The sequence below is a fragment of the Aquarana catesbeiana genome, linkage group LG02, assembly GCF_042186555.1.
Source record: "Aquarana catesbeiana isolate 2022-GZ linkage group LG02, ASM4218655v1, whole genome shotgun sequence".
Classification (NCBI taxonomy): Eukaryota; Metazoa; Chordata; class Amphibia; order Anura; family Ranidae; genus Aquarana; species Aquarana catesbeiana.
In genome coordinates, this window is record NC_133325.1 from 654751841 (window position 1) to 654765033 (window position 13193).

At 45.2% G+C, this 13193-nt stretch overlaps 1 protein-coding gene across 4 annotated transcripts in view; it reads right to left on the reverse strand.

Moving 5' to 3' along the window:
* Positions 1 to 13193, reverse strand: part of METTL27 (methyltransferase like 27) — an 89975-nt gene that overhangs the window by 18994 nt on the left and 57788 nt on the right. The gene's annotated exons all lie outside the window — the stretch shown is intronic.

The window sequence follows — 13193 nt, forward strand, 5'->3', positions numbered from 1 at the left end:
ATTGTGCTTACATTTTCTACCACCCAAGTGCTTGAACGTGCAGCTGTTCACTATTGGAGATCACGCATATGGCTGCAAAAAAACAACAGTTTTCAGATTTGTATTTATGCACATAGTGGACAGTCCAAGAATACCAAATCAAGGTAATTACCACTCCAGGTGGTATCGCTTGTGTTCACACCATCCTAGTGTATAGGAGATGAAGGGTGCCGACACAGCAAACTCAAATGGCAGAAAATGGAAAATGGACGGCCGCACTCCAAAATAATGCCTTTATTAAATAAAACTTGATCCATACATCAAACAGAGACACAGGTTCAGATGATAAATGACGCGTTTCGCACTGTTAATGGCGCTTAATCATAGCTGTAGGTAGAGGTCGACCAATATATTGGCCGGCCAATATATCGGCCGATATTTGGCGTTTTTTAATTAATCGTCATCGGCCGATTGTGCTGATAAAAAAGGCCGATATAACTTCAGTGCGACTTGCAAATGACTTCTGTAATAGAAGTCAATGCAAGTTGCCTGAAGTCTTCTGTGGAGTGATTTCTCTCCTCTCTGGGCAGCCTGCCAAGTCTGATAAAAGAAACTAAAAAGATACAATGTTTACACTTATCAATGGACTGAACCCCATGTGGAGGAGTTCTCAGTTTAACCATTTAAAGACTAAATCTTTTCTGACACTTGATGCTTACAAGTAAAAATCCTGTATTTTCTGCTAGAAATTCACACATAGAACCCCCAAACATTATAAATATTTTTTTTAGCAGAGACCCTAGGGAATAACATAGCGGTTGTTGCAATATTTTATGTCACGCGGTATTTGCGCAGCGGTCTTTCAAACGCAATTTTTTTGAAAAAATACACTAATGAATTAAAAAAAATACTAAGCAGTAAAGTTAGCATTTTTTTTCGTCCAAAAGTTTTGATTACCTGTTTTTGTGTATTTAATATTTAAGATATAGTTTTTTTTTTTTTTTTGTTTTTGTTTTTAATCTAAATTATACATACAAGTGAACCGATTGGAGGTTTGTTTTGTTTGATAAATGTTTAAATGTAAAAAAATTTCTGTATCACTTATTAAGGTTGTCTTCACACTGGAGCAGGTATGCATTGACGGTAAAACACTGCTAGTTTTAGCGGCGCTTTATTGTCATTTTAGCGGCGTCATTCAGCTGCTAGCGGGGCGCTTATAACCCAGCTAGCGGCCGAGGAAGGGGTTAAATGTGCCGCTGTCGAAGCGCTTTGCAGGCACTTCCACAGCGGTGCGCATTCATTTCAATGGGCAGGAGTGGTGGAGGAGCGGTATGCACCGCTCCAAAGATGCTGCTTGCAGGACTTTCTTTTTAACATCCTGCCAGCGCATCGCCTCAGTGTGAAAGCACTCGGGCTTTCACACTGAGACTGCAGGGGAGCCGTTTTGCAGGCACTTTTGCAAGCACTATTTTGAGCCCAAAAGCGCCTGAAAAACGCCCCAGTATGAAAGGGGTCTAACTGTTAGATTTTATGAGATGAAGGGAAAAAAAATCGGCCGAACATATCGGCCCAAAAAAATTCGGCATCATATATTGGCCATCGGCCACCGCGATTTCTAAATATCGGCATCGGCCAGAGAAAAACCCATATCGGTCGACGTCTAGCTGTAGGGCTACCGATCGCAATCTGCCTTTTATACACAACAAAATAATATATGGTGGTTACCTGACCAATTGTATCTAATCCGGATAGCGATCAGCTGTGGTCCTGCAAAAACCTTTCACACATGTGGGGGAGGAGTAATCACGGAGGCGATCAAGGCAACCAATGTATTAGATAATTTCATAAAGGCCTTATTTTGGAGTGCGGCCGTCCATTACCCAGACCCTTACTGCCCCATCTGATAATCCACTTCGATTGAATCAGTGCACATACACCTTGCAATCTACAGATGTTGATGATATCATTTTGGAGCAATCTTTTCGAAAATTGGAACATCTGATGGTGAAAGAAATCAAATCCTATTGGGATATGAGTTCATTGACAGAGTATCTTACTTTAAAATAGATCCCTCGTGGACTTAGGATAAAAAAGTTTTCAACATTCGATCTGTTCAATGAAGATCTCAAAAAAGAATGGACAGATACTCTGTCATCTTGCTCTGCCAAATTGATGGAAATCATTATAAGTTCAAAGAACAAAGAGCTTGAACAATTACAGAGTGAAATGTCCACCATTCAGAAGGATATAACATCTTTGCAGGAACATAGCAGTTTTTTGAAATTGGACAATTGCCTCAGCATCAGGCTAGATAAACTGGGAAAAAATGTCATTAAAAACAAAAAAGAAAAAAATTACAAAAGATCGCATCGACTACGAGAGTTGCAATGTTTACACCTGGAGAAGGTCCTCTTTTCCTGCTGGTAGAAGACGCAAATCATCCATTAAAAAGCATATCAGCTTCTCCGACCCCGAGAGTGAATCAACCTATGATACCATGGCTATCACAGTCTCAGATTCATCCCCAGAACCCACTGATTCACAGATCAGCGGTGATCGTCCAATGTATGGCCAGAATGTCAACACCTACAGAAACCCTCACAAGTCCAGCAAAAAGAAGAGAACAGGAAAACAAGACAAGTAGGAAAGAAACATAAGCGGTGTAAAAAATCCCCGTTATCCACTACGGGGTCAAACACAGCGTTAAAGACTAATGTTTTTAATTTATCACAAAGACCGTTAGATGACCCTGAAATTTCTCTTCTACGCAAAGGACTTCATTTTTGTCCTACTAAACACTTTGATTTGTTTGGGACTTTATTAGATGTGAATAAATTTGCACATTTGCTGACACTAAAGAAACATTGCTTTTAATGAGCCGGGGGATTATGTAGAAGGTTTGCCAAACGTTCCTCCCTCAATTATTTTCTGATGTGTGTGATCTACAGGATCTTATTGATTTGGCTATTGAATCCAACCCTCAGATTGAGGACCCCGTAGATAGTAATACTAAAATATCTTTTAAATTAAGATCAGATTTTTACCCCATTGCTTCACGAGGGAAGGACCTAGACCTTTTTCAGAAACTTGTGGAGAGGGATCTCACCCGTTTTAGCCCATCATAATTTGGGGGGTTCAGTGACAGACAACCTCACTAGCTCTGAAACAGCTGCACTTGAGAGTCTAAGTGATGACACAAACGTCACTATCCAGAATGCGGATAAGGGTGGCACAGTAGTTGTCCACGACTCAGCTGTCTATAAAACAAAGCTTTGAGGTAACTGACTGACACTAGCACCTACCTCAAACTTAGGGGGAACCCCACCCAATCATTCAGGAATGAACTATCCACTCTTTTAGACAGGGCTGTCCTTTAAGCCACATTTACACAGAAAGAAAGGGATATGTTCATTCCTGATTGCCCGATCACACCAGTGTTCCATCACCTCCTAAAAATCCATAATGCAGCGTACACATGAGCAGACTTTTCGACCAGACTGGTCCGACGGACCGAGTTCGGCGGACAATCCGAACGTGTGTGGGCTTCATCGGACCTTCAGCGGACTTTTCCAGTCGAAAATCTGACGGACTTTAGATTTGAAACATGTTTCAAATCTTTCCGACAGACTCGAGTCCGGTCGAAAAATCCGCTTAACTGTATGCTAGTCTGACGGACGAAAATCCACTCTAGGGCAGCTATTGGCTACTGGCTATCAACTTCCTTATTTAAGTCCAGTCGTACGTCATCACGTACGAATCCGTTGGACTTTGGTGTGATCGTGTGTAGGCAAGTCCGTTCGTTCAAAAGTCCGACGAAAGTCAGACGGAATGGCAGTCGGACTTTTGTTGCCGAAAAGTCCGCTCGTGTGTACGCGGCCTTAGGGGTTAGATCCCCTCTTTGGTAGACCAATTGTTGCAGGTATTGGATCACTGAGTGAACGCTTGGGCCATGGGGTAGATGATCAATTACAACCTCTGGTTAGTGATCTACTGGGATTCCTCAGAGACACCACACACCTTTTGATAAAATTGAAAGACCTCACATGGAAGCCCAATTACAATTGGGTTACATGTGATATCTCCAGTCTCTACTTATCCATCCCACATTCCCTGGGCATACAAGCGGTTTCATTTTTCCTTAAAAGATCAGGTCGGTTTTCCCTTTTGCTACAGGAGTTTATTTTATTGAGCCTTGAATTTTTGCTCACACATAACTTTTGATGGTGAATTTTATCTCCAGACATGCGGTGCCTCGATGGGAGCCAAATTTTCTCCATCATTGGCCAATCTGTACATGGGATGGTGGGGAGGGATCGTATTTTTGGATCGAATAGCCCCCGCCGCAGTATTTTATTGTTGCTTCATAGACGATCTGTTGTTCGTTGTCGCTGATAAGCAATTCAGCATGGAAACTTGGTTGGACTATTTAAATGAAAATGATTTGAATTTATGATTTACAGGGCATCACAGCCCTAGGTCCATCGAGTTTCTGGATGTTGAGCTGCGGGCCAGCAACAGCGAGGTGACCTCTAATTTGTTTAGAAAACCCACTGCGGGCAATGCCTTATTGAGAGCCGATTCAAGCCACCCAAACCATACAAGAGGGGTCCCGGTCGGCCAATTTCTCACGCTAAGATGTATTTGTAGCAAGGATTCTGATTTTATAAAGGAAGCAGGGGACATGGCAACCAGATTTAAGGACCGAGGTTATTCTAAATCCATGATTTTAAGAGCCTTGAAGATTGCTGAGAACACCTCACGTTCTCAGCTAATCTCAGACAGAGACCCTCTTAGAGCTGTCAATAAAAAAGAGTTCTCTTCCAATGCCAGTGCCCCCCCCCTGTGTTCTCAACACCCTACAGTGTGGAATTTAATCGAATCAGGAATATCATTAACAGGTGCATTCCTGTACTGTTTAATGATCCCATATATGCTTGAATCCTGACAGGCGACATTAAAACAGTATCTCGCAGAGCTCCCACACTAGGAAGATACCTATCGCCCAGTCTTTATACCAGCACTAGTCCTGGAACCCACTGGTTATAGTTTAAAGGTACCTTCGGATGTGGTAGCAGAACATGTACCTATTGCCCCAAAACGGGCGATACTGTCTGTTCTGCTGCGACTGGTAAAACATTCAAAATTTATCAACTGTAACACCAAATTCCTAGTTTATGTCATCACTTGCAGTTTATGCAATATCCAATATGTAGGACGGACTACCCAACGGTTGAGAGACCGTCTTTATGATCATCTGCATTACATTGATAAAAATCATTCCACCAATGTCGCTAGGCATTGGAATGATATACATCACAAGGATATTTCAGGTTTGGGTATACGGGGCATAGAGAGAATTACCACACCCATTGGAGGGGGCAATAGATTCAGAACACTGTGCAAACGAGAAGTGTTTTGGATATTTCACTTAAATACTAGAAAGCCGATGGGGTTAAATTTTGAATGGGATGTGTCTTATGTTTATGATTGAAAACATCAGTTATAGTATATAATTTTTATACATTTTTTAAATATAATTCCATCCATTCACTATTTTGCTTTTTCTAGATATTTCTATCTGGATATTCCATTTAAATACGAGAAAGTCGATGGGGTCAAATTTTGAATGGGACTTGTTCTACTTATACGATTGAAAACATCAACTTTAATATATGATTTTCACATAATCCCTCCCATTTACTAGTTCACTTGTTTCAGACATTTTCATTTTCCGGTATATTTTGGCCGTTTGCCCCACATTCCCATCTATTTAGTTTCATTTTACCTTGTATAAACGAAAAGTCCCTTTTCTCCCTCACATAGCTAGGTAACATATAGTCATTTCACTTCACTTTGTTCTATTGTTATAATACAATAGGACTATTTTAGTGATAACATCTTGAAGTGACAATGAATATCCTATTTTTACACAAAAACGAAACATCTGGAGTTATATGGACATATAGATTATGGGGGGACTTCACGTGGCATGTGGCCACATTAAAGTGGAGGTCCACCCTAAAAAAAAAAAAAAAAAATTGCATAAAAAAACTCCTAAAAATTGGAGGAAAAAAAATGTAACTCACCTGAAATAACTCACTTGAAATGGCTGTTGCTAGGCAGTCCTCCTAATCTGCCTATTCCTACGCTGCGGTGATGTTCAGTCTTCTCCTCCCCGCGTTGTCTTCTGGGGAATGGGGCGCGGTGTGTTATGGGAACTGTGTGTGTCCCACAACACATCGCATACCATTCACAAAGTGCTGCGTGACTCGCGCATGCGCAGTAGGAAACGGGCATTGAAGCCGCAAGGCTCCACTGCCTGTTTCCCTTAGTTGGAATAGCGGTGCCGGGACCCGAGAGCCGAGGGACGGGTCGGCCTCGGGCGCCCAACATCGCGGACACCCAGGACAGGTAAGTGTGCTTATTAAAAGTTAGCAGCTACAGTGTTTGTAGCTGCTGACTTTTACCGTTTTTTTTCCCGGCCGGAACCCCCTTTAAGGTTGAGGATCGATATACCTTATATAAAACAGTTTATGTCCCTGACCTGCCTTTTCTATCATGTAAGGGTCCCCATTTACATGTTTGTATACATCCGTGTGTGTGTTTATTATCGCCCTATTTCATAGCTGAAGTATTTTGCCTTGTTTTCACCTTAAACATCGCACATCGGTATTCAGCCACACACATGGAACAATATGTATACACACATTTTTAGAATCCAACACATTTTTATATTACATGTTTTGTTTTGCACATTTATCAATGTTTATACCTCACTTAATGGTTTTATTGGGTTTTTGGCAGACACATGAATACCGTATGTAATGCATTTGATTTAGAAATATAACATATGTACGGAGTGCCAAGGAAAGCGATCTGTTGCAGCCCACTAATCTAACATAATCTAACCCTGAATTTATAAGGTCACTCTCATATATGTTTATTATTTAGTTCCCTTTTCTTTTATGGGTTGAAATGATCTAATACATTGGTTGCCTTGATCTCCTCCGTGATTACTCCCCAACATGTGTGAAAGGTTTTTGCAGGACCACAGCTGATCGCTATCTAGATTAGATACAATTGGTCAGGTGACCACCATATATTATTTTGTTGTGTATAAAAGACAGATTGTGATCGGTAGTCCTCAGGGGCGGACTGACCATTGAGCCACTCGGGCACTGCCCGAGGGCCCTGGGCCACTAGGGGGCCCCATCAGGGTTGCCAGCCTCAGTAAAACTAGGGACAGTATGGACCAGGGACAGCAAATAGACAGTATGGACCAGGGACAGCCAATAGAAACAATGTCTGTGTATACTGTGTGTGTGTATACTATGTGGCCCCATAATCTCTGATTGCCTGGGGGCCCCATAATATCCTATTGCCCGGGGGCCCCATAATCTCCTATTGCCCGGGGGCCCCATGAGTTGTCAGTCTGCCTCTGGTAGTCCTACAGCTACGATTAAGCGCCATTAACGGTGCGAAACGTGTCAACTATCATCTGGACCTGTGTCTCTGTTTGATGTATGGATCAAGTTTTATTTAATAAAGGCATTATTTTGGAGTGAGGCCGTCCATTTTCCATTTTCTGCCATATGCACATAGTGGCCTTTCACGTCATAATACAGCCACATAAAAGTCAGCGTTTGAGATGAGTATTTGCACATATTCACATGTAAAGGCACAGAAATGTGTGTACATCTATTCTAGCGTTATTATGCTTCTAAATGCTGTACACGTTGTCACATGCATAAACACAAATACTTTACATGCCATTATATGCATTTTTAAGCTGAATTCTTTGTTACACCCTAAATATAAATATCTTCAATACACTCATGAGCCCTTAGATAAATTAAAACAGCCTTTTTCTGTTTCAATGTATTTATTGGTTTGATGCCAACACGTAAGAAATCAGAAGCAAGCATATAGGTTGCCCACGCAGGGGCTAAAGAATTATCAGGTATTACAGAAGAATCCAAAAGGAATAGACGCAGAATAATCATAGTTAAACCTCATTGGACCTACAAGCAATGCACTTACGTTTCCTGACGTCCAAAGATCGAACAATTAAAAGCCCCAAGTGGGTTGGTGTCAAGCATACGATGTTATCGGTGTCAAGATAGCCCAGGGCCCAGTCATGGGTGGGTGTGTGGTTTCAGGCGTATATGTCCAGTGGTGGGGACGACCTTCGTATGCCCAGGACTGAGACGTCTTCAAGGGATCGGCTGGCAAGGTCTGGAAGCTTCTAAGATTACTTTTCTCCATGGCAGAAGTTTTTGTATTGTTGTATTGTCCCCCCCTCATACTGTTTTTCTATCTTGGTATCTCTATGGCACCTAGAATGCTTCTCCGGGTTGCGGCTGCGGCGAGCTTCCGTGCATGCGGTATTCCTCGGGTGAAACCGAGGCTTGGTTGGAGCATGCGCAACTCGGCGGGGCACACGGCGGACACGCAGGCACATTGTGGCAAGTTGTTACGGTGCAGGCGTGCATGAGGCACGGCGGTGGCATCTCTACAGCAGGAAAATTAAATCCCTGCTAGCCTTTTGTCACATTGGGATTATCTGTGAGCAGACTGCGGCAGTCTCTTCAGGCACCCAGGATTAAGGTAAGTACCAGCCTGGGACCATGGTGCAGGAGGGGGAGGAGAGAGAGATGTCTCTTAAAGGAGAAGTACATTCCTTTGTGCTGCCACCTTACTTTTTTTCTCCTGGGACATGAAGTGTTCATACAGACGCAGGATTGTCACCTAATCCTCCAGGGTGCTATGGACAGGGCACTGTCTCTGTGTGGCCAACCCTCAGGCTCTTGGTACGTGGGGGTGTGAGGAGGGGGGCCAGGTCTGCTGTACGAGACGACCAGTTAACTGACGAGACGTCAGGGACCTTGCTAGGCCGCGACATCATCCTTCCTTATTCAGGTCCAGACGTGACTCTCCGTCTGGGACCCATCGACGGAGGAGATGTTCCCATTCCTCCTCCAAACAGAGGAGATGTTCCCATTCCTCCTCCAGACACTGCGCCCACTGCTATGACAGCTGCTCTGTTCGCAGAGCCTGCTGGGGACGCAGGACACAAGTCCCGGAGGGCAAATCGCTATGTTACCCATGCTATGCCCAGGCGGTTGGGGAAAAAGAGACTGAGATCCTACAGATGGAGTCTCTAGTTAAGCGTGTGATGCAGCAATCCCTAAAGGAGTAGGGTACATTCCGCACGCGGAGCCAGTCCACCACTTTATCTGGCTCCCTGGCTGACGAGGCCCAGGAGGATCCAAGCCCATTCCAGCCTCATTCCAGCCTCATGATGCCTCCCCTGATTCCTCAGACAGCGAGATGGCGGGAGATGAGTTTGTCGGAGGCTTCAACTTCACCTTAGTTTCACCACTGGTTAAAGCGGTCAAAGAAGGCCCTTAAGTGGGAAGACACTTCCACTTCCCCGGCTAAACAAAGGACATTCCCTAAGCATCCGGGGAAGGAGCGCTCCAATTTCCCTCTCCTTTCAGAGTTAAAGAATATCATTGTGGGAGCAAAGTAGACAATGAAACTTCTTTGTCAAGCAAAACCTCCAGATTATTCCCCTTCAAGGCAGAGGAAGTAAAGCATCTGGAAAACGCTCCCCTGGTAGACACAGCATTGATGTGATTAGCTAAACATGTCACTCTTCCTTTAGAAGACTCTGTATCCTGTGAAGATAAGCTTAAGAGAATAGACCAAGACCTTTTGAAGCTGGCAGTGGTCTTCCTGGGGGAAGCTTCTTTCGACCTGATCTGCCTGTTGGCCCAGACTGTGCTGTCTTCAGTTAAGGCTAGGCGGGTCTTACGATTACGCTCTTGGCTCATTGATCTAGTACCTAAGTGAGCCTGGTGTAGGATAACCCTTTTAAGGTCTTTTTTGTTGGTGACAGGCTGGTTGGCACCATAGTCTGGGCCATGGGTGGGGAGTCAGGCTTCTTGCCCCAGGATGGGTGTCTGGTCAGCCAGAAGAGGCTCCAGCGAAGAAGACGCTGTACCGAGCGTTCAAGTGAAGCACGATTTTACAGGCTTGGCCCGGGTTTCAGAAGAAATTGGAACAGAAGTCAGACATCCTTCCAAAGCCCGCTAAGAGCCAGGTGTCCAGCGGACGCAAGCCGGCTAAAGTCGTTGTGAGATTAGGCCCGTCAGGCGGGTCGGGTGGGGGCGTGTCTGCTTCTCTTCTGGCACGTCTGGGTGGCCTAAATCTCGGACTACTGGACCATCAAGACAGTCTCTTTAGGCCTCGCATGGTCCTTCACCAGTACTCCTTCCCCCAGTTTTGCTTCTACTCTGCTACCACGGTCAGAAGAAAAGAAGCAGGTGTCACTGTCCTATGTGGATTCACTGATGGCACAGGGAGCCAGGGTGCCTGTCCCGAAGGGGGAAGAATTCTAAGGGGTGTACTCCCCTCTCTTATTGGTGCTAAAGGAAAATGGTTTATGGTGTCATGTGATAGACCTAACCTACCTAATCAAGTTTGGAAAACATGAGAGATTCAGAATGAAGACTCTCTGCCATCCAACAAGCAGTGCAGCCAGGTGATTGGCTAATTTCAATCGACTTAAAGGATGCCTATTTCCACGTGCCTATAAACAGGAGTATTTTTCAAATATCTCCAGTTCATGGTCGGGCAAAAACATCTACAGTTCACCTGCCTCCCTTTTGGGCTGACACCCTCATCCCGAGTCTTTTTGAAAGTTCTTCTGGCCATGGTGGCTCTCATTAGAACAAAAGGGATATGCATGTACCACTATTCCGACGACCTCCTGCTACTGTCCCAAGACAAAGAGCAGCTGTTGATCCACAGAGAGCAGGTTTGGTTGGCTCCTAAACTTAAAGAAAAGCCACCTGGAACCAGTTCAGCGCCTGGTATACCTGGGGACCTAGCACGACACTATGGAAAGTACCATCTCTCTCCCAGTAGAGGAGATCCCAGTCATACGAGGAAGACTATCACGGGCTCTGAGCTCCTCACACCTGAGGGCCTCACAAGTGCCTAAAAATTATTGGTACAATGGTCTCTATGCCCCCACGTTCAAATGGTCTCTGTGGAGGCTGCGCACTTTCCGGATAGGTTTTCTCCAGCAGTGGAACTCAGGAGACAACGACCAATCCATTCACATAACATCAGTGATGAGAAACAGGCTCTTCTGGTGGCTTCAGCACAAGAATCTGCTCACGTGCCACTCCATCGCCCCCGTTTCATGGGTCGCAGTCACAACCGATACCAGCGGTGCTGGATGGGGAGCCCTCTACTGATCAGAGCTTGCATAAGGCAGGTGGGATGCCTGCCCTCGCAACCCAGGCTCAAATATCCTGGACCTACGGGCAGCCTGGTGTGCCCTTCAAGCCTTCGGTCATCCTCTGAAAAGGGAAAGCAGTTCTTCTGAGAATGAATACCACAGTAGTCTCATATGTGAAAAGACAAGGGGGCACTCGGAGCGCCACCTTGCCCCCCCAAAAAATTAAAAAAATAAAATGAAGCCCATTATGTCATGGGCCCAGAAAAACCTGGCCAATATCTCGGCAGTCTTTATTCCCCGAGTCCAGATCGTCCAAGCGGACTTCCTGTCTCACACACAACGAGTGGTCCCTTCTTGTAGAGATGTTCGGGTGGATCCTGGCCTTGGGAGCCGATCCCAAAGTATACCTATTTACATTTCCCCTACAACTTCGAGATTAGGAAGACCGGGGTGGTTGCAGCCAGGCCTTCAGAATAGATGCCCGGACAGTCCGGTGGAGTTTCTAGCTGGGCATATGCCTTTCCCCCATTCCCGATCATCCTCAGGTTTTTTCAGAGGCTCCAAGGGGAAGTGGTCGAGGGAGTAGTGGTGGCACTTTCCTGGCAGAATAGGCCATGGTTTCCCCTCCTGTCCCAGCCCAGCTTCCGGGACCCGGTTCCTCTTCCTCTCAGACCGGGCCTTCTTTCCCAGGGAGCAGCCCTGAACCCCTTCCAGCATTACTGAGACTGATGTTCTGGTTCTTGATAGGGAGCTTGAGAAAGGCAAGCACGATTAAGGTCTACGGGAGAATTTGGTCCAAGCTCGTTGAATTCTCATCCTACGGGTAGATCGTTCAGAGATATCCTTGGCTTCCTTCTATCCGGCCTAGGTGTGTCTCTTTCCATCAGCCCCCTCAGGGTTCAAGTCTCAGCCCCATCAGCCTTCTCCGGAATGTCATGGACTGTTCGCCCTTTAATCCGGCAGTTCTTCCGCGGGGCGGCAAGACTCATGGCCCCAATGAAGGCCAAGATTCCCCATGTGGAATCTTCCTCTTGTCCTCGACTCACTGGCTGGATTCAGTATCGCAGGATCGGCTCTGCTTTCTATTAAAGACCTTTCTGCAATGTCACCTTTCTAGTTGCCATTACTTCAGCCAAAGGGGGTCTCTGAGATCGGGTCCTTATGCCATAAATAACCATTTCTGACTTTCTTCCTGGACTGGATGGTCCTTATTCCTATGCTCGACTCAAGCCCGAAAAGTTACATCATTGTTCCATGAGATCCAAGAAATTGTCTTGCCTACATTCAGGGCCCCAGGCTCCATTGAGGTTCACCCTCTGGAGGTAGGGGAAATACTGTAGGAGTACCTGAAAGTTACTTCCTCCTTTAGACTTTCTGACTATCTGTTTACCCTGCACTCCGGCAATAACAAGGGAAGCGAGCTTCGACCAGATTTATCATGGCCCAAATTGTCCAATCCATCCAACAGGCTTATAAGGCTAAAAGGGCTTGGCTCCTCCAGAGGCGGTAATGGCATATTCCACCTGGGGTATGGCAGCTTCGTGGGCAGCAGCCCGACATACGGCTTCTGATGTCGTCTGCAAAGCGGCCTTGTGGGCCTCCATTAATACCTTTATGTCACAGTATTGCATAGAACCTGCTTTCTATCTTCTGTGAACTTTGGTTTAAGAATCCTCTCGGTTGACGGGTCAATTAAATCTTTTTTGTTCAAACATACCCACTCATGTGGTTTGGCTAGTTATTTTCCACACGTAGTCTACCATGGAGTCTGTCAGGAAGACAGAAAATTTATTATCAAATACTTACCGTAATTTTCCTTTCCTGAGGGACTCAATGGCAGACAGGGTTCCCACCCATTGGTCAAGAGATGGCTAGTTATGGAACGCAGTCTCTAGTGGTGAGCTCAAATTTATGGGAGTGGGGTCCTATAGCATTGGAGAGGAGGCGGGGTTAACCCACACGT